Raw genomic sequence first — 24,794 nt, 5'->3', positions numbered from 1 at the left:
CATGAAAATATACAACATACTAATAAAGTTAATCATATGGTCAGATTCAGACTTGGCAACTAATAATGCTGAAATATGGTTGTCTATTAACTACTTAACTGTAGTATAAAGGTTAAAGACAAAATACTAAAAAACAGCTATACTACAATAATTTGTTAATGGATACACAATTTCAACAAAATATGTAAATTGTGGCATTGGAAACATAAAAAAGGAGTAAAAGGGTAGTTTTTGTGTGCAAAGGTAAATTATCAGTGTAAATAGTGCATTATGTTTAGTGTTTTATGTAAGCCTCACAGTAACGACAAAACAAACACCTACAGTAGATTCACAAATAATATAGAACAGGAACAAGAGGATAGCATTATGGAAAATAGGAAAAGCTATAGTAATCAAAATAATATGGTCCTGGCATAAAAACAAAGAGACCAATGGAACACACTTGAGAGTTCAGACATAACCCTAAAATACAGTCAGTGAATGTTTGACAGTGGAACCTACCATACTTAATGAGGAAAGGATAGTTCTTAACTTAAATAGTGCTGAGAAAACTAAGTAAGCACCCAACAAGGAAATTTGACACCTACTTTACACCACTCACAGAAATTAACTCAAAATGGGTTAAAGACTTAAACATAAGAACTGAACATGTAAAATTTCAAGATGAAAACATGGGGCTAAATCTCCTTAATATTAGTCTTGGCAGCAACTTTTTTTCGATAATGCAACAAAAAGTACAGGCAACAAAAGCAAAAATTAACCACCAGAACTATATCAAACTAAAAACATCTCACAGCAAAAAAAAAAAAAAAAAAAAAAAAAAAATCCATAAAATAAAAAGGCAACCTATGGAATGAGAGAAATGTTTTCAAATTGAAATAGTTTATCTGATGAGGAGTTAATATTCAAAATATATAAAGAATTAGTACAATTCAGCAGCAAAAAAAAATCAATCTGATTGAAAAATGGTCAGAGGCACTGACTAGACATTTGTCTAAAGAAGACCTACAAATAGACAATAGGTATGTGAAAACATGATGGACATCACTAAATATCTGGAAAGTGATGCAAGTCAAAACCATGAGGTGTCACCTCCTACCTGTCATAATGGCTGTAAGCAACAAGGCAAAAGATAGCAAGTGTTAGCAAAACTGGAGAAAAGGGAACCTGTTCTGAAAAGGCACTGTTGTTGGGATGCAGGTTGGTGCAGCCCCCATAGAAGAATGTCGAGGCTTCTCAGAGTATTAAAACTATGTCCACCACATGATCCAGCAAGTCTTCTTCCAGTTATAGTCAAAGCCACTGGAATCAGGACCTTGATGAGATACATGCACTTTGTATAGGTACATGTATATCTATCAGTCTATCATAGAAATACTGTCCAGCCTTGTGAAAGGAAGGACATTCTGTCATGTATAACAACACGGATGAAAAAAATTAATTGTAAAATAAAAATTGTTCAGGGTTAGGAATTTGACAAATGTTAAGCTAAATAAAATCAACCAGGTGGGCTTACGGAGTATCTCAGGGAAGGTCCCAGTGTGGATGGTGGATTATGTGTGTGTCTGATTTCATGAAGAGGCTGATTCACATGATACAAATCTTCACAGCTTTCTGGAAGCAGTACCAGTCAACGTTTAGTCACTTTTCTTAGGTTGTATTGGGAACTGATCTACTTAATGTACAGTGTAACTCAAGTTATAAAATTTTAAACAGGATACAAATTTTATCCTTTTTTTCCTTTCATGGATACTCATAAAAATACTCCTTGTACTGTTAATGAAATTTCTAACTCCACTGAAATATGCAATATGCCACCTTGCCTTCTATGCAAATTTAGTTTTTATACTCATAATAAGAGCACTTAGAGTCCACATTTAAGCAACAGTAATGTGTTACTAAAGCTAAGAAAAGGAAATGAATTATACATAGATTTTACCCATCTCCCTTAGCTGATTGTATTACCTTTAGGCGCCATGACATATGTTCAGCATATGCCATACTTTTAAACCCTGACCTATTGTTACAATTAGTGCTTGCTATATAACAAACTGCCTCAAGATGTAGTGACTTAAAACAACAATGCATTATTGTTGCTTACCGTTTTGTGAGTGGCTGTGCTTATGTGGGCTCTTCTTGTCTGAGGTCATCCATATGGTTGTAGTCAGATGGCAGATGTATCCCAGCTGAAGGCTCATTAGGCTGGATGTCCGTGATAGCTTTCCACTCCCAAGTCTTGTGCCTCATCTAGAAGGCCCAGGACAGTTAGGGGTTGACTGGACCTTTCTATCTATCCACAGAGCCTCTCCATTTGACTAGCTACTTTGGATTCCCTTATAGCACAAAGGTCTCAGTATAGACTCTTTGTGTGGTGTCTGGTTTTCCCTTGAATACATATTTCAAGAAACCAAGGCAGAAACTCCATTCTCAAATGATTCAGTTTCAAAATTATATTGTATATTAATGCATATATGTGGAATCTAGAAAAATGGTACAGATGATCTTATTTGCAAAGCAGAAATAGAGACACAGACATAGGGAACAAGCATGTGGATACCAAGGGGAGCAGGGGGGTGGAGGGATGAACTGGGAGGTGGGGATTGACACATATATGTTATTGATACTGTGTATAAAATGGATAACTAATGAGAACTTACTGTATAGCACAGGGAACTATACTAGGTGCTCTGTAGAGTTGTAATAGGTTCTCTGTGGTGACTTAAATGGGAAGGAGATCCAAAACAGAGGGAACATATATATACATAGAGCTGAATCACTTTGATGTACAGCAGAAATGGACCCAGCAGTGTAAAGTAACTATACTCCATTAAACAAAATAAACATGAAAAAATGAAAATAAAAAAACTCAAAAATTAGTTCAGCGTGGTTCACTGGAGAATCCATCTTTGAAGACAAATGACCACATTGCTAGTGTATATGTTATGGAAATACAATGATATCCAGCTTTGATAGACTCTTTGTTGTACCCAAATATTTAGTCAGCAAGTATTACAAATCCACGCTCAGAAACATCCCTAGAATAATCACTGAAAATCTGCTCCAGAGTTTATAGCAGTTTAACAAATGATTTCATTAATGGTTATTAACTGTCTGTGATGTGCCAGAGGCTGTGCTGGACACTGATGACTCCTAAATGGGTGGGATAGACTCATGAGGACACTGGGGCTCAGAAAGCATGAAGGGAAGTAGGATTGTCTTTTCCCAAAGCAGCAGAGTCAGTCACTCATACAAGTGCAGGGGCCCTGGGAATACTTGATGAGGTAGGAAAGAAGACAGACAGGAGCAAAACAATATGTTAGACTGATTTTATAAATAAAATTTAAGGTGTCTGCTATAATGTGCTCTGAAGATTGACCTTGGCTATTTGAATGATGGGTCTGTAATGTGTAATAAAAAAAATCCTTTATAGTGTCTTTTAAAATACACCTCAACCAAAAACACATTAAGTGAGTATCATGCTGCATGGAAATGGTTCGTAAGTTTTAGAGAAACTCAGCATCAACTGGAGGGTTGGTGAAAACCTGATGCTTGTCCCATCCCCAGAGTTTCTGCTTCAGAAGGTCTTTCCATCTAGTTCTTAGGCCATATGGATGATGCTTGTAAGTGGATCACACTTAAAAGAGAATCACTGCTGTGTGGTTGTCCACATATAGAACAGTGGTTAAAAGCATAGATGTCGAGTCATAGAAAAGACACAGCGATGCATCTTAAACATGTTACCTAATCTTTCTGGCTTGATTTGCCAGGTTTTATAAGGAAGATACTTAGTGGTAGCTACCTCTTTGGATTGTTGTGCAGAAGAAATGGTATATAGAAAGAGTTCAATAAATGTTAATCACCCTAATAATTACAATTATGGAAGAAATATGTCCTATTCCCATATATCTTACCCGAGGCATTGTGTGATTGTGCAATGGTGCACCTGTTTGCTCTGCCATCATCTTCCAGACTATTTAACTGATAACTGGGAGCTTTGTGCCTTTCCTGCCTCCTTTGGAAAAGAAGAAATAACAAAGCTTTCTGATGATCTGTTTTCTTCCTTATACAGTACATAAAATCTAACAACTAAATTTTTAAAAATAATCTACAGACTCAAAAATAAATCTTACTGTTTTCAAGTTAAACTCCTCCTGGGATTGGTATTAAAGGGGAATTAGGTTTGCATTAGTTGAGCTTTGCAGGATGCCCAGATAATGCCTCAGCAATCAAAATGTAATTATAAAATAGGAGTGTTTCAAATGCAAATATTTTTTCTTTTCAGTGTGAACTATAACAGTCAAGCCTGTGGTTGCATTAAGGTGAAGATAACAGATTAAGTTCAAGATCTTATCAAGCTGTGTGGTCAAACAGAGAGCAGTAGTCAACAACAGCAATCCAATAATAAATAAAATGTATTTCCTTGACTATCAATAAATGTCATAACTCTTGCTTCTCCAGTGAAATGGTCTCCCTTATGAGGCTGCTGGGGGTGCATAGGATGGAAATATGTCTTCCTGCCCTTGTTTTCCTTGTGTAATTACTTTATCCATGGGCTCCCACGCCATTTGTTTCTGTGCCTCAGTTTACTTATCCAAACTGGATTTACAGTTTTCAATGTATTGTTTGTAGAACACTAGTCAGATGCTCAGTAGAAAAAGTTGTCAAAAAACTTCTAGAAGTGTGTTAAGCTCTATCTTCTTCTTCAAGAGTCAGGACCCATTTTAGCACTAGAAAAACTCTGAGAATCCCTATTCTAAAAAAGAAAATCCATTTTTCAGCTATAATAGACCATGGATATTTCATAGCAGCTGAATATCTGAAAGATATAATATTTTGGTTTCCCCCACAGTCAGTTGCCCCTGCAGCCAGTCTCTCCCATTAGGAAGCTTCCATAATCCTCTTATCCTTATTCATCAGAGGGGCAGACAGAATGAAAACCACAATCACAGAAAACTAACCAAACTGATCACATGGACCACAGCCTTGTCTAAACTCAATGAAACTATGAGCCATGCCGTGTAGGGCCACCCAAGACAGGTCTTGGTGGAGATTTCAGACAAAATGTGGTCCGCTGGAGAAGGGAATGGCAAACCACTTCAGTATTCTTACCATTAGGACCCCCATGAACAGTACGATAAGGCAAAAAGTTATGACACTGAAAGATGAACTTCCCAGGTCGGTAGGTACCCAATATGATACTGGAGATTAGTGGAGAAATAACTCCAGAAAAAATAAAGAGACGGAGCCAAAGCAAAAACAATGCCCAGTTGTGGATGTGACTGATGATGGAAGTAAGGTATGATGCTGTAAAGAGCAATACTGCATAGGAACCTGGAATGTTAGGTCCATTAATCAAGGTAAATTGGAAGTGGTCAACAGCAGATGGCAAGAATGAACATAGACATTTTAGGAATCAGTGAGGTAAAATGGACTGGAATGGATGAATTTATTTCAGATGACCATTATATCTACTACTGTGGGCAAGAATTCCTTAGAAGAAATGGAGTAGCCCTCACGGTCAACAAAAGAGTACAAAATGCCGTACTTGCATGCAGTCTCAAAAATGACAGAATGATCTCTTTGTTTCCAAGGCAAACCATTCAGTATCACAGTAATACAAGTCTGTGCCCCAAGCACTAATGCTGAAGAAGATTAAGTTGAACAGTTATATGAAGCCCTGCAAGAACTTCTAGAACTAATATAAAAAAAAGATGTCATTTTCATCATAGGGAACTGGAATGCAAAAGTAGGAGATCAAGTAATACCTGGAGTAACAGGCAAGTTTGGCCTTGGGGTACAAAATGAAGCAGGGCCAAATCTAACAGAATTTTGCCAAAAGAACACACTGGTCATAGCAAACACCTGCTTTCAACAACACAAGAGATGAATCTACACCTGGACATCACCTAATGGTCAATACTGAAATCAGATTGATAGCATTCTTTGAAGCGGAAGATGGAGAAGCTCTTTACAGTCAGCAAACACAAGACTGGGAACCGACTGTTGCTCAAATCATGAACACCTTATTGCCAAATTCAGACTTAAACTGAAGAAAGTAGGGAAAACCACTAGACCATTCAGGTATGACCTAAATCAAATCCCTTATGATTATACAGTGGAAGTGACAAATAGATTCAAGGGATTTGATCTGATAGAGTGCTTGAAGAATTATGGAAGGAGTTTCATGACATTGTACAGGAGGCAGTTATCAAGACCATCCCCAAGAAAAAGGAATGTGAAAAGGCAAAATGGTTGTCTGAGGAGGCCTTACAAATAGCTGAGAAAAGAAGAAAAGCAAAAGGCAAAGGAGAAAGGGAAAGACATACCCATTTGAACGCAAAGTTCAAAAGAATAGCAAGGAGAGATAAGAAAGCCTTCCTCATTCAGAGTACATCATGCAAAATGCTGGGTTGGATGAAGCACAAGCTGGAATCAAGATTGCTGGGAGAAATATCAATAAGCTCAGATATGCAGATGACACCACCCTTATGGCAGAAAGTGAAGAGGAACTGAAATGGAAGAGGAGAGCAAAAAAGATGGCTTAAAATTGAACATTAAAAAACTAAGATCATGCCATCCAGTCCCATCACTTCATGGCAAGTAGATGGGGAAACAATGGAAACAGTGAGAAATTTTCATTTCTTAGGCTCCAAAATCACTGCAGATGGTGACTGCAGCCATGAAATTAAAAGACACTTGCTCCTTGGAAGAAAAACTATGACCAATCTAGAAAGCATATTAAAAAGCAGAGACATTACTTTGTCTACAAAGGTCCATCTAGTCAAAGCTATGGTTTTTCCAGTAGTCACTTATGGATGTAAGAGTTGGGCCATAAAGAAGGCTGAACATTGAAGAATGGATGCTTTTGAGTGATGGTGTTGGAGAAGACTCTTGAGAGTCCCTAGGACTGCAGTAAGATCAAATCAGCCAAACGTAAAGCAGATCAACCTGAAATATTCATTGGAAGGACTGAAGCTGAAGCTCCAATATTTTGGCCACCTGATGCAAAGAAGTGACTCATTGGAAAAGCCCCTGATGCTGGGAAAGATTGAAGGCAGGAGGAGAATGGGGCCACAGAGGATGAGATGGTTGGATGGCATCACTGACTCAATGGACATGAGTTTGAGAAAGCTCCGGGAGATGGTGGAGGACAGGGAAGCCTGGTGTGCTGCAGTCCATGGGGTCACAAAGAGTTGGACATGACTTGAACAACAACTCAAGAAGAGGAAGCAGAAGAGATAAGGACACTCTCCCCCTCCCACTTCTCCTTTTATTATAAAACTGTAGCCCACTAATTACTCTGGGCGGCACCCTCTCCCCCTCTGCTTGTAAGCCTCACAAGTGTCCTATTTTTTTTTTTTTTTTCATCAGCACAGGCTGCCATAGAGATATGGTATAGATGTTTAGAGACACAGAAAGGATCTTGTTGCTAGCGCAGGAGACAGGGTAGATGGTATGTGAGAAGTAAAGAAATTTTACTGAGTGCTGCTAACAGGATTTGACAGTCTACATTCTTCTAAATTTGGGGATTTTTCTCCTATATTCTAAGTCTAACCCTGTTAAAAGCCTGTAAATCTAGCAGTTCTACCTGCTATTTATGTATTTTTTAAAAAAGAAACATTTATTATTATTTATTTGGCTGCAATGACTCTTAGTTGTGGAAAGTGGGATTTAGGCTCCCATCCAGGAATGGAAGCTGGGCCCCCTGCATTGGAAGCATGGAGTCTTAGCTACTGGACCACCAGGGAAGTCCTCAGATGTCTCTAAGCTGGTAAGTTTTGCATTGCAATGCCTGTTTTATGACTAAGTTTTAAAATGAAACTATGAGATCTCTATTGGGACATATGTATTGCTCAGGTTAATTTGTAGGTGAGCTCTATTTAACTGCCTTTTTCAAAAGTGCTTACAAATTAAACATTTCTAAATAAAAGCTAAATGGATTTTGGATTCATATGACCCAAGAAACATTTAGTATTAAATTAACATCTGGCATTACAAAAAAAAAAAAAAAAAAAAAGAAAGCCTTCCTCAGTGATCAATGTAAAGAAATAGAGGAAAACAATAGAATGGGAAAGACTAGATATCTCTTCAAGAAAGTTAGAGATACCAAGGGAACATTTCATGCAAAAATGGACACAATAAAGGCCAGAAATGGTATGGACCTAACAGAAGAAGAAGATATTAAGAAGAGGTGGCAAGAATACACAGAAAAACTATACAGAAAAGATCTTCATGACCCAGTTAACCACGATGGTGTGATCACTCACCTAGAACCAGACATCCTGGAATGCAAAGTCAAGTGGGCCTTATGAAGTATCACTATGAACAAAGCTAGTGGAGGTGATGGAATTCCAGTTGAGCTATTTCAAATCTTAAAAGATGATGCTATTAAAGTGCTGCACACTATATGCCAGCAAATTTGGAAAACTCAGCAGTGGCCACAGGACTGGAAAAGGTCAGTTTTCATTCTAATTCTAAATAAAGGCAATGCCAAAGAATGTTCGAACTACTGCACAATTGCACTCATCTCACATGCTAGCAAAGTAATGCTCAAAATTTTCCAAGCCAGGTTTCAAAAGTACATGAACTATGAACTTCCAGATGTTCAAGCTGGATTTAGAAAAGGCAGAGGAACTAGAGATCAAGTTGCCAACATCCGCTTCATCATCGAAAAAGCAAGAGAGTTCCAGAAAAACATCTACTTCTGCTTTATTGACTATGCCAAAGCCTTTGACTGTGTGGATCACAACAAACTGTGGAAAATTCTTGAAGAGGTGGGAATACCAGGACACCTGACCTGCCTCCTGAGAAATCTGTATGCAGGTCAAGAAGCAACAGTTAGAACCAAACATGGAACTATGGACTGGTCCCAAATTGGGAAAGGAGTATGTCAAGGCTGTTATTGTCACCCTGTTTATTTAGCTTGTATGCAGAGTACATCATGCAAAATGCTCGGCTGGATGAAGCACAAGCTGGAGAAAGACTGCCAGGAGAAATATCAATAACCTCAGATATGCAGATGACACCACCCTTATGGCAGAAAGCAAAGAGGAACAAAAGAGTCTCTTGATGAAAGTGAAAGAGGAGAGTGAAAAAGCTGGCTTAAAACTCAACATTCAAAAAATGATATGATCCTATGATTTCATGGCAAATAGATGGGGAAAGTGATAGACCTTCTTTTCTTGGGCTCCAAAATCACTGCAGATGGTGACTGCAGTCTTGAAATTAAAAGATCCTTGCTTCTGGAAAGAAAAGCTCTAACCAACCTAGAGAGCATATTAAAAACAAGAGACATTACTTTGCCACCAAAGGTCCATCTAGTCAAGGCTATGGTTTTTCTAGTAGTCATGTATGATTGTGAGAGTTGGATTGTAAAGAAAGATGAGCACTGAAGAATTGATGCTTTTGAACTGTGGTGTTGGAGAAGACTGTTGAGAGTCTCTTGGACTGCAAGGAGATCAAACTAGTCAATCCTGAAAGAAATCAGTTCTAAATATTCATTAGAAGGACTGATGCTGAAGCTGGAACTCCAATACTTTGGCCACCTGATTCGAAGAACTGACTCCTTGGAAAAGACTCTGATGCTGGGAAAGATTGAAGGCAAGAGAAGGGGATGACAGAGGATGAGATGGTTGGATGGCATCACTGACTCAATGGACATGAGTTTAAGCAAGCCCCGGGAGTTGGTGATGGACAGGGAAGCTTGGTGTGCTGCAGTGCATGGGGTCACGATTGATCGTAGATGACTGAGCGGCTGTACTGAACTGATTGATTTTTCTTTGGGGTGTCCTATGCCAAGCTGTAATTGTCTCACACTTAGTGGATAGTAAATTCATAAACTGTCCATCAGTGATACTTTATCTAGCAAAACTATTCTTTGGAAATATGTAGAAAAAAGACACTCATAGATAAATAATAACTGGGGGAAGTCTACAGCTACCTGTACTAGAAGAGTGTCCTTTATGCTGCAAGGAAATGACACTCAGTGTGAAATCAAGTACACAAGAAAGAATGAAGAGTAGAGAAATTTAGATTTTGGGTAAATAAAAATTACTCCCACCATATATTTTTGTTTTCTCTTGATTTCTTAGAAATACCCATCAGATTGTTTAAAGCAATGATTATAAGATTATTACAGCATTCAGTTGTAGATACAATAACATGACAATAATAGCACAAAGAGGGGAATGGAGCTCTATTTTAGCAGAATTAGGTCAGTAGAATCTGAAGTGGATAGTGCTATATTGAGATCAGAAGGTGGGGTAAGTGGGGAGATGCTGGCCAGAGGATGCAAATCTGCAGTTATGTAGGGTGAGTAAGTCTAGAGATCTAACATGTAGTAGTGTTTAACAGAGCACAGTAAGTCCCCGGCATACGAACCTTCAAGCTGAGAGCGTTCAAAGATTCCAGAGCGCGTTCGCATGAACAGTCACATACGTTAGTTCACGTCTGGTGTACGTGGTCACACGTGTGCATCCTCTACAAGTGGTTGTGCGTTTGTGTCCCTTACTGTACAGTACTGTACCGGGGGCAGGAGGACTGCACCTCTCCCCATCCTCGCTCTCCTGCAGTCAGTAACACAAGAATCTTGCCTGTTCGCTTGATGTCAGCGCCTGTTTGCCAGCTGTTGTGTTCTAGGACTGTACTTTTCTAGGTACTGTACTGTAAGATTAAAAATGTTTTCTTTATTGTTTGCTTGTTTTTAATGTATTATTTGTGTGAAAAGTATTATAAACCTATTACAGTACAGTACTGCATAGCCAATTGTGTTAGTTGAGTACATAGGCAGACTTTGTTGGACTTATGAATGAATTAGACTTAAAAACACACTCTCGAAATGGAACCCTTTGGTATGTACGAGACTTATTCTATAATATTACATTGCATCCTGGAAATTTGCTAAGAGAGTAGATCTCAGGTGACCTCAGGATACACAAAAAATTGTAACTGTACAAAGGTGGATATATTACTTAGCTTGACTGTAGTAATCATTGTCTTCTACATATATATATATATATATATATATATACACATACATCATACTTTACACCTTAAACATATACAATTTTTATTTTTAAAGAAGATGTATGTTGTGATGTCTAGTGTAAGCCACTTTGAAAGTTAAATTTAAAAATTTAGAATAATATTTCAACAGTAATTAAATGGTTAATGAAAAAAATGTTGGTTTAACACAAAAAGAGGTGGTAAAGAGAAAAAAATACATGAAACATACAGAAAACAAGTTGCAAAATGACAGATGTCAATCCAACAATATCAATATTATATTAAGTATGAATGCACTAAAGACTTCAATCAAACATATAAATGATCAGTCTAGATAAGAAAAGACAAGATTTAATGATACTTACTATATGCCTGAATCTACAACAACATTGTAAATCAACTATACTTCAATAAAAAAAGATTTATGATAATTTTCTCTACAATAGACTTAGTTTAGAGTCAGAGGTACAGACAGATTGGAATTTTAAGAAAGGAACAAAATGTACCATACAAACAGTAACCAGAAGAGACCTGAAGTGCCTATATTTAATAAATAATACAAGCATTTAATTTAAAAATCTAAAAGTAAATAAATAAATGAAAATCTATATTTAGGAAATATTAAAAAATATTTTTGCAAATGTGAACATATTATTGAAAATCTAGATATACTTTTAAACTGTTCAAGGGGACACAGTAATTTTTAAAATTTATATATGAGGCTGTGGAAGTAAAAATGTTTGAAGCCTGCTCTTGTACACAAATTTTGGCATGGTACTGAAAATAAATTAATTTTCATGGAGTTCTGACTTAACCAAAATCATATACTTTTCGCAAAGTCAATATTAAAAGCTGTATTCTCTTTTTCAGCCCTGAATTTCTTGCTTATTTTTAAGAACAACCATAGGAAAATCATTAAGTTCATAGATTCTGGAACATCATTTAGAAAAGTCTAATTCAAAAAAAAAAATTCTAATTCCAACAAAAAACTCTTAATTCCCACTCTTGTCTACTGTGTGACCCTGTAGAGAGTTCTCAACTTCTCTGTGCCTCAATGACTTTATCTGTAAAGTGGGGATAATAAGGATATGTATCTCATAGGAATTTTGTGAGTTAAATCATGTGGAAGATTTAGAACAATACCTGCTACAAGGAAAGTACTCTACAAATGTGAGTTATTTTTATTCAGGGTTTTGGCATATTCCAGTAAATGTGCTGGAGATAAACCATTATCACAGCTCCCAGAACATTTCCACAATGCTGGCACAGATTTTAGAGATCCTGACTCAGATGTTGACTCTACATCTGGACCTCCAGCCATTTTAGCAGTCAGCATTAGAGAGATTGAGTTGCAAAGAGGTAGCGGTGAAGGGAAAACCTTGCTAACAAGATAATATGTGCTGAACTCAGCAGGTTTGTGTGTTATTGCTGATGAAGGAGAGACAGTGCAAAATGTGAGACTTGGGACCCTCCGAAGAAATTTGGTTATCTTGTGTATAATTTATTGCTTGCTGGAAGGCGAGAAGCAGAACACTGAGTCAGCAGGATGGCCAAGTGGCAACTCACCGACCTTAGACATTCATAAAGAACAGCTTTCTTTCCTCTGCTCCCCACTTCCCTTCCTGAACTCCATGCCTAGCTCCCCCTCCCCGAGACACAAGCAATGGTCTCGAACCCTGTGTCTTTGTTCACAGGGGTCAATTTTTTCCGGAATATATCCCTCCCACTCGGTCCTTTTCCTTTCTCTACTTTGCCACCTGCTTCATTCAACTGAGAACTTACTATGTCCTAAAAACTGGGATGAGCACTGAGGATACAAATTCATACAATTTTAGAATCAAGCGTGAGTGAGGCCCCATCACACTTTATTATGGTTGTGTACAGTCAGCGTTGGCACAGGTGTTCTGTGAGTGCAGACAGGGTATCTTACCTAGCCTGAGGATGACCAGCAACCACCGCCTGAATGGTTTAGTGAATTGTAGTTAACTGTATAGATACAGAGAAGAAACAAAAGCAAGAAACACATGGATAGGTCAGAGGGGAGAGTGTGCTTGCTCCTTAAGGCTGAGGAATAGGGCACTGGGTGGGGAAGTGAAGAAGAGTGAAGCCGGGAACGTAGAAAATGCTCAGACCAAGAAGGAGCTTGGAATGATGAATGCCTTGCTGAGGACTTGGCCTTCACTGTGGCCATCATGGGGAGAGGCCTTCAGGTAGTACTGTGCTTTAGACAGGTTTGTATTTTTCAGAGAGCCCTGAAGGAAGTAGGAAGACTGGATGGATTTTTAAAAGTGTGGACAAGAATGGAGTCATCCATCTATTTAGAGGACCATTGAAAAACATCAATAAGGAGAAGATGAGGACCCACACTAAGTCACTGATGATGAGAAAGAGCAAAAGGATCGATCTGAAAGACTCTTGAAGAGACATCAATCAGTGTTCCTTCAGATCTAATTGGATATGTGAAGTGAGGTAGAACAGAGATACAGGGTGACGTTCAGATTTTTGACTTTGGTACCTGTGCGGATGGTGGTACCACTTTCTGAGAGGGTATATAGGAAGTGAGGAAAGGGGGTAAGACTATATTTGAACATATGCCCTTTAGATTCAATTATTTATGTGTTTAAAAATATTTGCAGAGAAACTGCTTCCTGGGTGCCAAAGGCACCAGACATACAGCAGTGAATACAACAAACATTAATTCCTGCCCTTATACCTAGAGGGTGACTGTGAACAGCCCAGGAGGTGATTGAATTGGTGCTGGAGCTTAGATGAAAGATTTGGTCTAGAAATGTCGATCCAAAGGAAAGCAGCTTATAGCTAAGAATTGAAACTATCACTGAAGTTTCTATACTTTAAAAGACTCTTAGCTTAAAGAAAAAGATGTTTTAGCAGAAGAATTTATGCAAATGTGGGTCAGAAATATAATCATCAAAAAGACTGATGCCAAAATATGTTGCATAAGTGGATATAAAGCATTTGAATTCAGGAGGTGATAATGTACCTCTGTACCTAAAGAAGATTCTGTACCACACTCTAAATGGGATGTACGACATTTACAGAAGAGTGACAGTGAGGGGAAATGATCTCAAAGGATGTCTAATGAGGAATGATTGCATCAAATGGAGATGGTTAGCCTGGAGAAAGTGATCACAATTGTCTTCATAGAGTTAATTCTGTTAGAACTCCAAGGGGGATAACTAGTATCAGTGGGAGGATATTATGGGGAGAAAATCAGTCATAAGATTTGAAAACTGGCAACTCCCAGGATCTTCAGGGTGAGTCAGCAAGCCAGAGAACCAAAAGAACTGATGGTCTAGTTCCAGTCTGGAGGCCAGCGGGCTCAAAACCCAGGGGGAGCTGATCTTTCAATTTAAGCAAAGGCAAGAAAAATGCTGATGTCCTAGTCTGAAGGTCATCAGACAGAAAAGATATTTATCTTACTTACAGGAGGATTTCCCATTATGTTCTATTCAGGACTTCAGCTAATTGGATGTTGTTCACTCATATTAGAAAGGCCATCTGCTTTACTCAGTTTCCCTGTTTAAACCTAATGGAAATACTGAGAATAGTGGTAGAACAAATAACGGCACACCGTGACCCAATCAGGGCAACACATAAACTTAACCGTTACAAGTGAGAATTGTTTCTACCTGGGGATTGGCTAACCTCCATCTCAGAGTAGACACATGGTCAGGATTTTTAGTCCCACTAAACAAGTATACTGGATGTTTATTCAAAGCTTAGTTCAAACAGACTCCACATTCTTGAAAAAAAAAAAAAAATCACTCCACGCTCATCAGTCCCTCTGCTCTCAAAGTGCAAAGCCTAGACAGCTATGTGTTGGTCAAGGTTAGCAGTGGCTCACTGCCTTTCACAAGCACTGTCTAACCCACTTCTCAAACCAAGAACATCAGCAAAAGGCAAGTCCTCCTCTCATCAGTTCAGAATTCTATTTGCCGTATTTGCCTTTCCTATTGTTTCTCCTCAAGGACCAGACTCATCAAACTTAAGAGAAAGGAGAATGAGAGCACTTCAAATGTATTTTTAATTAGAGGACTTTTATCTGATCCAGTGCGCTGTAAAACTCCAAGCTCTGACAGTGCCCTAGTTCCCATTTAATCTTCGTTTCCCTGTTTCTCGTCAGCTGTGTGTGCAGATGCTAAAATCATGTTTGTTTATCACGGGGCCGGGAAGATTGATGGTTGGGTGCGTGGTGGGCTGCCTGCCCTGCTCTCTTGGCACGGCTCCTGAGCTTCACAGCACCGGGGACTCTTAAACACGCTTAATGGGGGAGTTGGTCCCACATGTTCCTGTAACTGTCATCTGCTGATTTTTCAGCTTATGCTTTGGTTGAAGTTAAGGTAATTACAAAGTTATTATTTGTCATTTCCACTGTCTTTGGGGTCAGAAAGACATCTGTTGAAAGTTAGCATCATCTGTCATTTACGCCAGCCTGTGGTCAGCACCTGAGTGAAGGTAAAAAATGAGGGAAGGAAGTTGATGCAGCCTCTATGGAGAACAGAGAGGGGGTTCCTTAAAAAAAAAATGTTACACTATGATCCTGCGGTTCCACTTCTGGGCATATATCTGGAGAAGATTCTACCTTGAAAAGATACATGCATCTCAGGGTTCATGGCAGCACTATTTACAATAGCCAAGATATGGAAGCAACTTAAGTGTCCACTGACAGATGAATGGGTAAAGAAGATGTGGTACATGTACACAGGGGAATATTACTCAGCCATAAAAATGGATGAAATAATGCCATTTACAGCAACATAGATGGACCCACAGATTATCATACTAAGTGAAATAAGTCAGACAAAGAATGACAAAAACCATGTGACATCACTTATATGTGGGATCTTAAAAAGATACAAATGAGCTTATTTACAAAATGGAAATGGATTTATGGACACAGAAAACAAACTTACAGTTTACCAAAGTAGATAGCTAGAGGTGAGAGAGGTTTTTTTTTTCCCCCCAGTGGCTAGTGGTAATAAAAGTGTGGCAAACCCATGCATGTGCACAAGTATGCATACATACAAAAAAACCTGACCTCTCTGTGAAGTTTCACGAAGCCTGTGCCTCCTTGCAACACTCGCAGTGATGGGAAGGGAACATGGGATGTTCTTGTCCAGGGTAGTCCCAGGATTTTCAAGATGCTAAAGTGGAGAAAAGTAATGGAGTCAGATGAACTATTCAGAGTCCTTTCTGCTGGGCTATTTTATTCCCTAACATGCTGCACATAATTTTCTTTGCAAAATCAAAATGAGATGCTGTATTACCTACCCAGTGAAGAAAAATGTGGTGTATATGATCAGCGCTGGCATTTTGAGCCCACTGATACTTTAATGTTTTTAAATCCAAAGGCCTAGGTTGATTTTTCAGTTCAGAGTTAGAAAACTTCTTTAGGAAAGTATCAGATGGGAATATTTGACTTTGGGGTCATGTGATCTCTATCTCCTAGACTCATCACTGGAGTTATGTCTGACTCTTTGCAACCCAGTGGACTGTAGCCCACCAGTCTCCTCTGTCCATGGGATTCTCCAAGCAAGAATACTGGAATGGGTTACCACTTCCTCCTCCAAGGGATCTTCCCAACCCAGGGATTGAACCAGAGTCTCTTGTGTCTCCTGTATATGGCAGGCGGGTTCTTTACCACTAGTGCCACATGGGAAGCCCTTGATAAGTTTAGGGGATCTTATTCTCTTCTTATAGAGGGTTTCCCAGGTGATGTAGTTGTAAAGAATCCTCCTGCCAATTCAAGAGACACAAGAGACATAGGTTTGATCCCTGTGTCAGGAAGATCCCCTGGAGGAGGAAATGGCATCCTGCTCCAGTATTGCTACCTGGAAAATTCCATGGGCAGTGGAGCATGGCAGGCTCCAGTCCATAGAGTCTCAAAGAGTATGTGACACACACACGCATGAGAGAGTCATTTCCTAGGCAGATTGAAAAGAAGTCTAGGGGTCCCCAAGGAGAGAGGTCTGGAATTCTCAAGGAGGAAGAAAGGACAAACTTTTTACTATTTTTTTCCTCTATATTCCTTAAGATTATATAACAATAATGCATCCTGCCTGAGGACAGTCTCTGGATTAAACTCTCTGGCTAATTCTGTTATCTTAAAACATAAATTATGGGAGTAGGTCTGGTCTTTACAAGGATGTATCCTGCCTGAGGACAGTCTCTGGATTAAACCTCCTGACTAATTCTGTTATCTTAAAATGTAAATTATGGGAGTAGGTCTGGTGAGGTCTTTACAATCTCCAGACATTCTGTGGATTCATTGGAGAGTATATAACTCCATTGCTAATACTAGCAAGGGGGTACTCTTTCTACCCCCTTCTGATGTCTATGTCAGAATCTTTCTCTATCTCCTTTATACTTTAATAAAACTTTATTACACAAAAGCTCTGAGTGTTCCAGCCTCGTCTCTGGACCCGGATCGAATTCTTCTCCTCTGAATTCCAAGAACCCCGGCGTCTTTGCGTGATTCAGCAACAATCTTTCTCACACACATACACACACACACACTCCACACACACTCTCTCTCTTTCTCCCCTTTTATGCAGTTGTTCTACCAAAGAAGTTCTTAAAAAGAGTAGGAAGACAGAACCAATTTGAACTTTTATAAGGAAATTAAACTAAAAGATACTTACTTGGATATTTAAAAAGCATGGGGAAGAATTAAGAAAAGTGTTAAAGTTTGCCAAAATTCAAGAATAAATTAAGTAATGCCCACTTGTAGTATTTGGGTTTTTTTTTTTTCCCCACTGAGAAACTTGCTCTTCCTCTAAGAGTAGAAAGCAGGGAGTTTGAGAGACTAATGGTAAGATGCAGTGTCCATTACTTGAATACCAGCCTGCATGTATATCAAGTTCAACCAGGTTTATCAGGTACATGGTTGAAGGTTTATGCAGACTAGCTGGAAGAGTTCCTTTCATGTGCTAATATATATCTGCTACTTTCTAAACACAGCTACTCATTATAAAGGTTGTGGAGAGACTAAAAACGGTTGTGAAAGTAATAGCAATCCTTGTCCATTTGAAATAGGGGATAAATTGCTTCAGATAGGATATACATTGATGCAATTTACATGAATCAGGAAAAAAGATGAAATATGTCTATTTTGGCATCTAAAAAGCTCTGTGAAGATATTGCCTTTAATATTGATTAACTTTAGTACAAACTTAAAATGACAAAAATGTAATGACTTACTATTATAAGTCTTAGCTATATCTGTTTTCTTTCAGATAGTGTTCCAGTAAATTATATACATAGATATGAGTTAATATACATGAGTTATATACATGCAAGTATTAATATAAATGTAAGTAAAAATGTGGTTATTCTAACTGCTAAGTGAGAGACTTTTGCTGCATTCAGCATTTGATACAAGCAATTGATTGATTGCTACAGGACCAGTAATTGGTATAAACATCATACATTTGTGTTAATTGCAACAACATAAAAATATCAATTAAAAATAAAATTTAAAATAATAAAATGTAGAAAGTCCTGACATTTTAGAATATGAACAATGTATATGAATTTCAAAAGTGTGTTAAATACTTTTTCATGTAATAAGTTAGAATAATTAATAAAGTTGTGTATTTATAGTCTGAAACAGTGGCCAATTTTACTTTCCTGGACTCCAAAATCACTATGGACAGTGACTGAAGTCATGAAATTAAAAGACGCTTGCTGCTTGGAAGAAAAGCTATGACAAAACTAAACAGAGTTTTAAAAAGCAGAGATATCACTTTGCCGACAAAGGTCCATCCAGTCCAAGCTATGGTTTTTCCAGTAGTCAATACTGATGCGAGAGTTGGACTATAAAGAAAGCTGAGTACTAGAGAAGTTATGCTTTTGAACTGTGGTGTTGGAGAAGACTGTTGAGAGTCCCTTGGACTGCAAGGAGATCCTACCAGTCCATCCTAAAGGAATTCATTTCTGAATATTCATTGGAAGGATTGATGCTGAAGCTGAAGCTCCAGTACTTTGGCCACCTGATGCAAAGAGCTGATTCACTGGAAAAGACCCCGATGCTAGGAAAGATTCAGTACAGGAGGAGAAGGGGGAAGCAGATGATGAGATGGTTGGATGGCATCACCGACTCAATGGACATGAGTTTGAGCAAGCTCTGGAGATGGTGAAGGACAGGGAACCCTGGCGTGCTGCAGTCCATGGGGCTGCAAAGAGTCAGACATGACTGAGCGGCTGAACAACAGCAACTTCACTTTAGGAGAAAAATAATGCTCGAGTGGTTTAGGCCTTCTTTACTATTGAGAATGATCAAGATGGTCAACAAGTGTAAACATTCAAGAAAATGGTACCTCAGAGCTATTCTTACTACTTCTTTCCTTATGAGCTAAATAGGGAGGAAGTCTTCATGGAGTCATGGGCAAAGTTGTTAGTTTACAGAGTTAAGGTTTGTTCAGTTCAGTTCAGTTCAGTCACTCAGTCGTGTCCGACTCTTTGTGACCCCATGAATTGCAGCATGCCAGGCCTCCCTGTCCATCACCAACTCCCAGAGTTTACTCAAACTCATGCCCATCGAGTCGGTGATGCCATCCAGCCATTTCATCCTCTATTGTCCCCTTCTCCTCCTGCCCCCAATCCCTCCCAGCATCAAGGTCTTTTCCAATGAGTCAACACTTCGCATGAGGTGGTCAAAATATTGGAGTTTCAGCTTCAACATCAGTCCTTCCAATGAATACCCAGGACTGATCTCCTTTAGGATGGACTGGTTGGATCTCCTTGCAGTCCAAGGGACTCTCAAGAGTCTTCTCCAGCACCACAGTTCAAAGCATCAATTTTTCGGTGCTCAGCTTTCTTCACAGTCCAACTCTCACATCCATCCATGACCACTGGAAAAACCATAGCCTTGACCAGACGGACCTTTGTTGGCAAAGTAATGTCTCTGCTTTTTAATATGCTATCTAGGTTGGTCATAACTTTCCTTCCAAGGAATAAGTGTGTTTTAATTTCATGGCTGCAGTCACCATCTGCAGTGATTTTGGAGCCCCAAAAAATAAAGTCTGACACTATTTCCACTGTCTCCCCATCTATTTCCCATAAGGTGATGGGACCAGATGCCATGATCTTAGTTTTCTGAATGTTAAGCTCTAAGCCAACTTTTTCACTCTCCTCTTTCATGTTCATCAAGAGGCTTTTTAGTTCCTCTTCACTTTCTGCCATAAGGGTGGTGTCATCTGCATATCTGAGGTTATTGATATTTCTCCCGGCAATCTTGATTCCAGCTTGTGCTTCTTCCAGCCCAGCGTTTCTCATGATGTACTCTGCATATAAGTTAAATAAGCAGGGTGACAATATACAGCCTTGACATACTCCTTTTCCTATTTGGAACCAGTCTGTTGGTCCAAGTCCAGTTCTAATTGTTGCTTCCTGACCTGCATACAGGTTTCTCAAGAGGCAGGTCAGGTGGTCTGGTATTTCCATCTCTTTCAGAATTTTCCATAGTTTATTGTGATTCACACAGTCAAAGGCTTTGGCATAGTCAATAAAGCAGAAATAGATGTTTTTCTGGAACTCTCTTGCTTTTTTGATGATTGAGCAGATATTGGCAATTTGATCTCTGGTTCCTCTGCCTTTTCTAAAACCAGCTTGAACATCTGGAAGTTCACAGTTCACATATTGCTGAATACTGGCTTGGAGAATTTTGAGCATTACTAGCGTGTGAGATGAGTGCAATTGGGCGGTAGTTTAAGCATTCTTTGGGATTGCCTTTCTTTGGGATTAGAATGAAAACTGACCTTTTCCAGTCCTGTGGCCACTGCTGAGTTTTCCAAATTTGCTGGCATATTGAGTGCAGCACTTTCACAGCATCATCTTTTAGGATTTGAAATAGCTCAACTGGAATTCCATCACATCCACTAGCTTTGTTCGTAGTGATGCTTTCTAAGGCCCACTTGACTTCACATTCTAGGATGTCTGGCTCTAGGTGAGTGATCAACACCATCATGATTATCTGGGTCGTGAAATCTTTTTTGTACAGTTCTTCTGTGTATTCTTGCCACCTCATCTTAATATCTTCTGCTTCTGTTAGGTTCATACCATTTCTGTCCTTTATTGAGCCCATCTTTGTGTGAAATGTTCCCTTGGTATCTCTAATTTTCTTGAAGGGATCTCTAGTCTTTCCCATTCTGTTGTTTTCTGTTAAGGTTTGTTATTTGTTAGTAAATAACTTGCTGGTTACAAGTCGTTAGTAACTAAGTTACAAGTTGTTAGTTTACAAATATTTAATGATTATTAAAAAGCTTTTCTAACCCAGAAGCTGCATTGTTGACCCATTTCAGTGTAAATACTTTACTTGAAACAATGTCAGTGAAAACCTCTAAAACCCATTAGTTTATGGATTGACTATTAATTTGCTAAATAATGATTATTTCCTTAATTCCTATTGTGTACACTGTATTGTACTAGGAACTGTAGAGGTCAGCAGTAAAATTTATGTTAGGATACCATTTTATCAATAGGATCTGGGCCTTATTGATCTTTGCATCTCCCATAATGGTGGAACAGTCTTAGTAAATAAGTAGCAGTAGTTATCAGCATTACTTTTTATTGAATGCATGGAATCTACTGGGAACACATCATGTATAGATAAAAAAGGAATATGCCTAAGGCACTAATATTAAAATGATCTACAGACTTTGAAAATATAAATTGGGCTATATATATATATATATAGTGTATAATAAGATAACAGGAGATGTGTTCTATGCTCGTGCTCTGGTACCAAAGAACATGGTCAAAGTTTTTGATAATGCTTTATGTACTAAATTGTGTACCTCACAAAGGCCATAGGAAAAAATGTGCTACATATTTCCCCCAAAGGGGACAATACACACTACTCTTTAAAAAATTTATAACAGATTTCAAATGTCCAGCCTAAAGGGCACTTTTGCCCTTCATAGATCTGTGCACAAGTATACACACGCTGGATTTGCGTGGCTTTAAGGGCACATGTCTAAAAGGGGTGTGACAAACTAGTGGAGGTCTTGAAGTGATAAGCCGTGTGCACAAATATATCACACAGTGGATTTTCTGAGCATAAAAGATACACCTGATACTCTGTGTAATCTAAACCTTACTCTTCTTGGGGAAATGACCCTTCGTTTATCCCTTTGTCATTATTAAGATAACTATTTCCCTTGCTTTCATTTTATTTTTCATGGAAGGCTTCAAAAGCCCACATAAATAAAGATGTGTGTAACTGCAGGACACTTGGAATGTCTAGACCACAGGAAGCCAGGTCATATTCTTTCATTTATATCCTCATGAAGGCTGCATGTCCTGAAATACGAGAGGACAGGCAGAGTTGTGTCAGTGGCAAGATTAGTGACTCAGGCATGAAGATACTGGTGTTCCAGTGTTAGTTTTGCAGCTAGTCACCTTTGGACATTGAGAAAATCCCTTAAATTCTCTGAGCTTCAGTTATGTAATCTAGAAAATTAAATTTTTGATAGTCTCATATCACGGTTTCTAATACCAATCTCCAATGAAAGGAGCCAGTGCTACTTAGAAAAACTTCGATATCAGGACTGAGGTAGGAAATAGTGCCAGAAAGTCAGAAAGACCTAAAAAATGTGATATGCCACAGAAGTCAACTGGACCCCAAAAAAACTAGAGCAATTAGAGCCACAGAATATATAATATGGTATGTGAATATAACTCAGAGCATAACCCAAAGGTTATACTGTCCATAAATTTGTATGATATAAATCAATAATTGAATAAATAAATTGGGAATAAAAGACAAATCATGCATATAGAAGAATTCTAAATGATTTTTATGAATTCTCCCTCCTCAAGGAGGTGGGACCTGACTCCTCACCCCTTAAGTGCGGGATACACTTTGTCACTTGCTTCCAAAGATTACACTATGAAAAGTGGAACATAAATGTAACTTTCAAGTGGAGAAACCTTCCAGACACTACTAGTTATGATCAAGGTTAAGATTATCATGGATGAGTCATGTTGGTACCAACATCAAGTCATGTTGGTACCCTTGATATGATGTGATGTGAGGGCACTTTACCTTGTTGTCTTCCAAAACCTCTCGAGAAAAACCCAAATTGAGAGACATACTACAAAATACCTTAGCCAGTATTCCTCGAAACTATCAGGGTCATGAAAAAGGAGAAACTGTCATAATCAAGAAGAGCATGAGGCAACATATATAAAGATAATGTGATATATTAGGTGGGATCTTGGAACAAAAGAAGGAGGTTAGAGAAACATTAATGCAATTTAAATAAAAAGGAAGTTAGTGAAGAAATGAGTATTGGTTCATTATTTGTGAAAATGGACTATAGTAAGATGTTAACAATAGGGTAAGGTTAAGTGCAGGGTATAGGGAAACTCTATAGACTATTATTGAATCTTTTCTGTAAATACAACACTATCTAAAATAAAACACTTCTTTACATGGAAAAATGGCACAGTTGGATTTGGTGCTATGTAATAGGTTTTTGTTGTTGTTCTATGATTTTATACCTGGGGGTTGAAGTATTATTTCTTTTGTGAGTTTGGGCCAGAAGAAACCTGCTTGTAGTAGCCTAGTTTACTATAGAGGGTACTGAGCCCTCCTTATGTCCCTTTCCACCCACACCTACTTTCCTAGCTCCCAACACAGAATTCTCAATACACGTTGATAACATGGAAAAAAGAAGATCGTGACTTTCTCTTCCCTGATAAACAAGTAGAAAGAAATCTTCATTCAGGAATGAAAACCAGTCTTTTTTTCTTTTTTTTTTTAAAAAGTCTTTTAATTCATAAGAAATCCAAAAACAAATAAGTGCAAATTTTAAAATGAATATGCATACACCCAAGGAGATCCAACCAGTTCATCCTAAAGGAGATCAGTCCTGGGTGTTCATTGGAAGGACTGATGTTGAAGCTGAAACTCCAATACTTTGGCCACTTGATGCGAAGAGTTGACTCATTGGAAAAGACCCTGATGCTGGGAAAGATTGAGGGCAGGAGGAGAAGGGGACGACAGAGGATGAGATGGTTGGATGGCATCACCAACTCAATGGACGTGAGTTTGAATAAACTCCGGGAGTTGGTGATGGACAGGGAGGCCTGGCGTGCTGCAGTCCATGGGGTTGCAAAGAGTCGGACACAACTGAGCGACTGAACTGAACTGATACACCCACATGTATGTCTATTAAAATCTTTGCATGACAATAGGTGCTCATCAATACTCTATAATTCTTACTAATTTGCAGTGTCAAAAAGTGAGCAAATTTTTTCATTGTTGTTGCCCATGCCTTGGTACTTAAGTAGCTCAGCCCAAAAAACTGTCCTTTGTAAGCTGTGAATTTTCTGCAAGTCCTGGTGCCAGGGTTATTTACTTTAGGGATTAAATGAGGCTATGTCTGTGGTCCCAGAAAGGAATCAGCCTGCTTCCTTAAAGGCAAGAATTCAAGAAGGGCAAAGGGCTTTTTAGACACCTTCAAGAAAACTCGAATAACAAATAAAAAATGATACAGTATGAATCTCCCTTTATATTCCTAAATGATTCTGGGGATTTTAGAGGCAATATATTTATTATTTTTTTCATATTTTTTCTTTTTTTGGCCGTATCACATGGCTGTGGTATCTTAGTTCCCAGACCAGGGACTGAACCTGACCCCTGCAGTGAAAGTACCGAGTTCTAACAACTGGACCACTAGGAAGTTCCCTAGAATATAACTTTGACTTTGGAAATATGTCAGCATTTCTGACTCTATGGTGGCTTTGCTTCATGACGTTCCATT

The 24,794-nt window shown here is 38.5% G+C and overlaps 1 long non-coding RNA gene across 2 annotated transcripts in view; it reads left to right on the top strand.

Annotated features, from left to right (window-relative positions):
• Nucleotides 1–24,794, top strand: part of LOC139032581 (uncharacterized) — a 246,407-nt gene that overhangs the window by 51,993 nt on the left and 169,620 nt on the right. The window contains exon 4 of one of the 2 annotated variants that reach the window (XR_011485112.1): nt 4,283–4,449. The exons of the other annotated variant lie outside the window; for it this stretch is intronic. This is a non-coding gene — a long non-coding RNA (uncharacterized lncRNA). Of the gene's footprint in view, nt 1–4,282; nt 4,450–24,794 lie in introns of those variants that run through there. 2 annotated transcript variants of the gene reach the window in all.

The sequence above is a fragment of the Odocoileus virginianus genome, chromosome 32 (assembly GCF_023699985.2).
Source record: "Odocoileus virginianus isolate 20LAN1187 ecotype Illinois chromosome 32, Ovbor_1.2, whole genome shotgun sequence".
NCBI lineage: Eukaryota > Metazoa > Chordata > Mammalia > Artiodactyla > Cervidae > Odocoileus > Odocoileus virginianus.
This window is presented reverse-complemented; position numbering and strand designations above follow the sequence as displayed.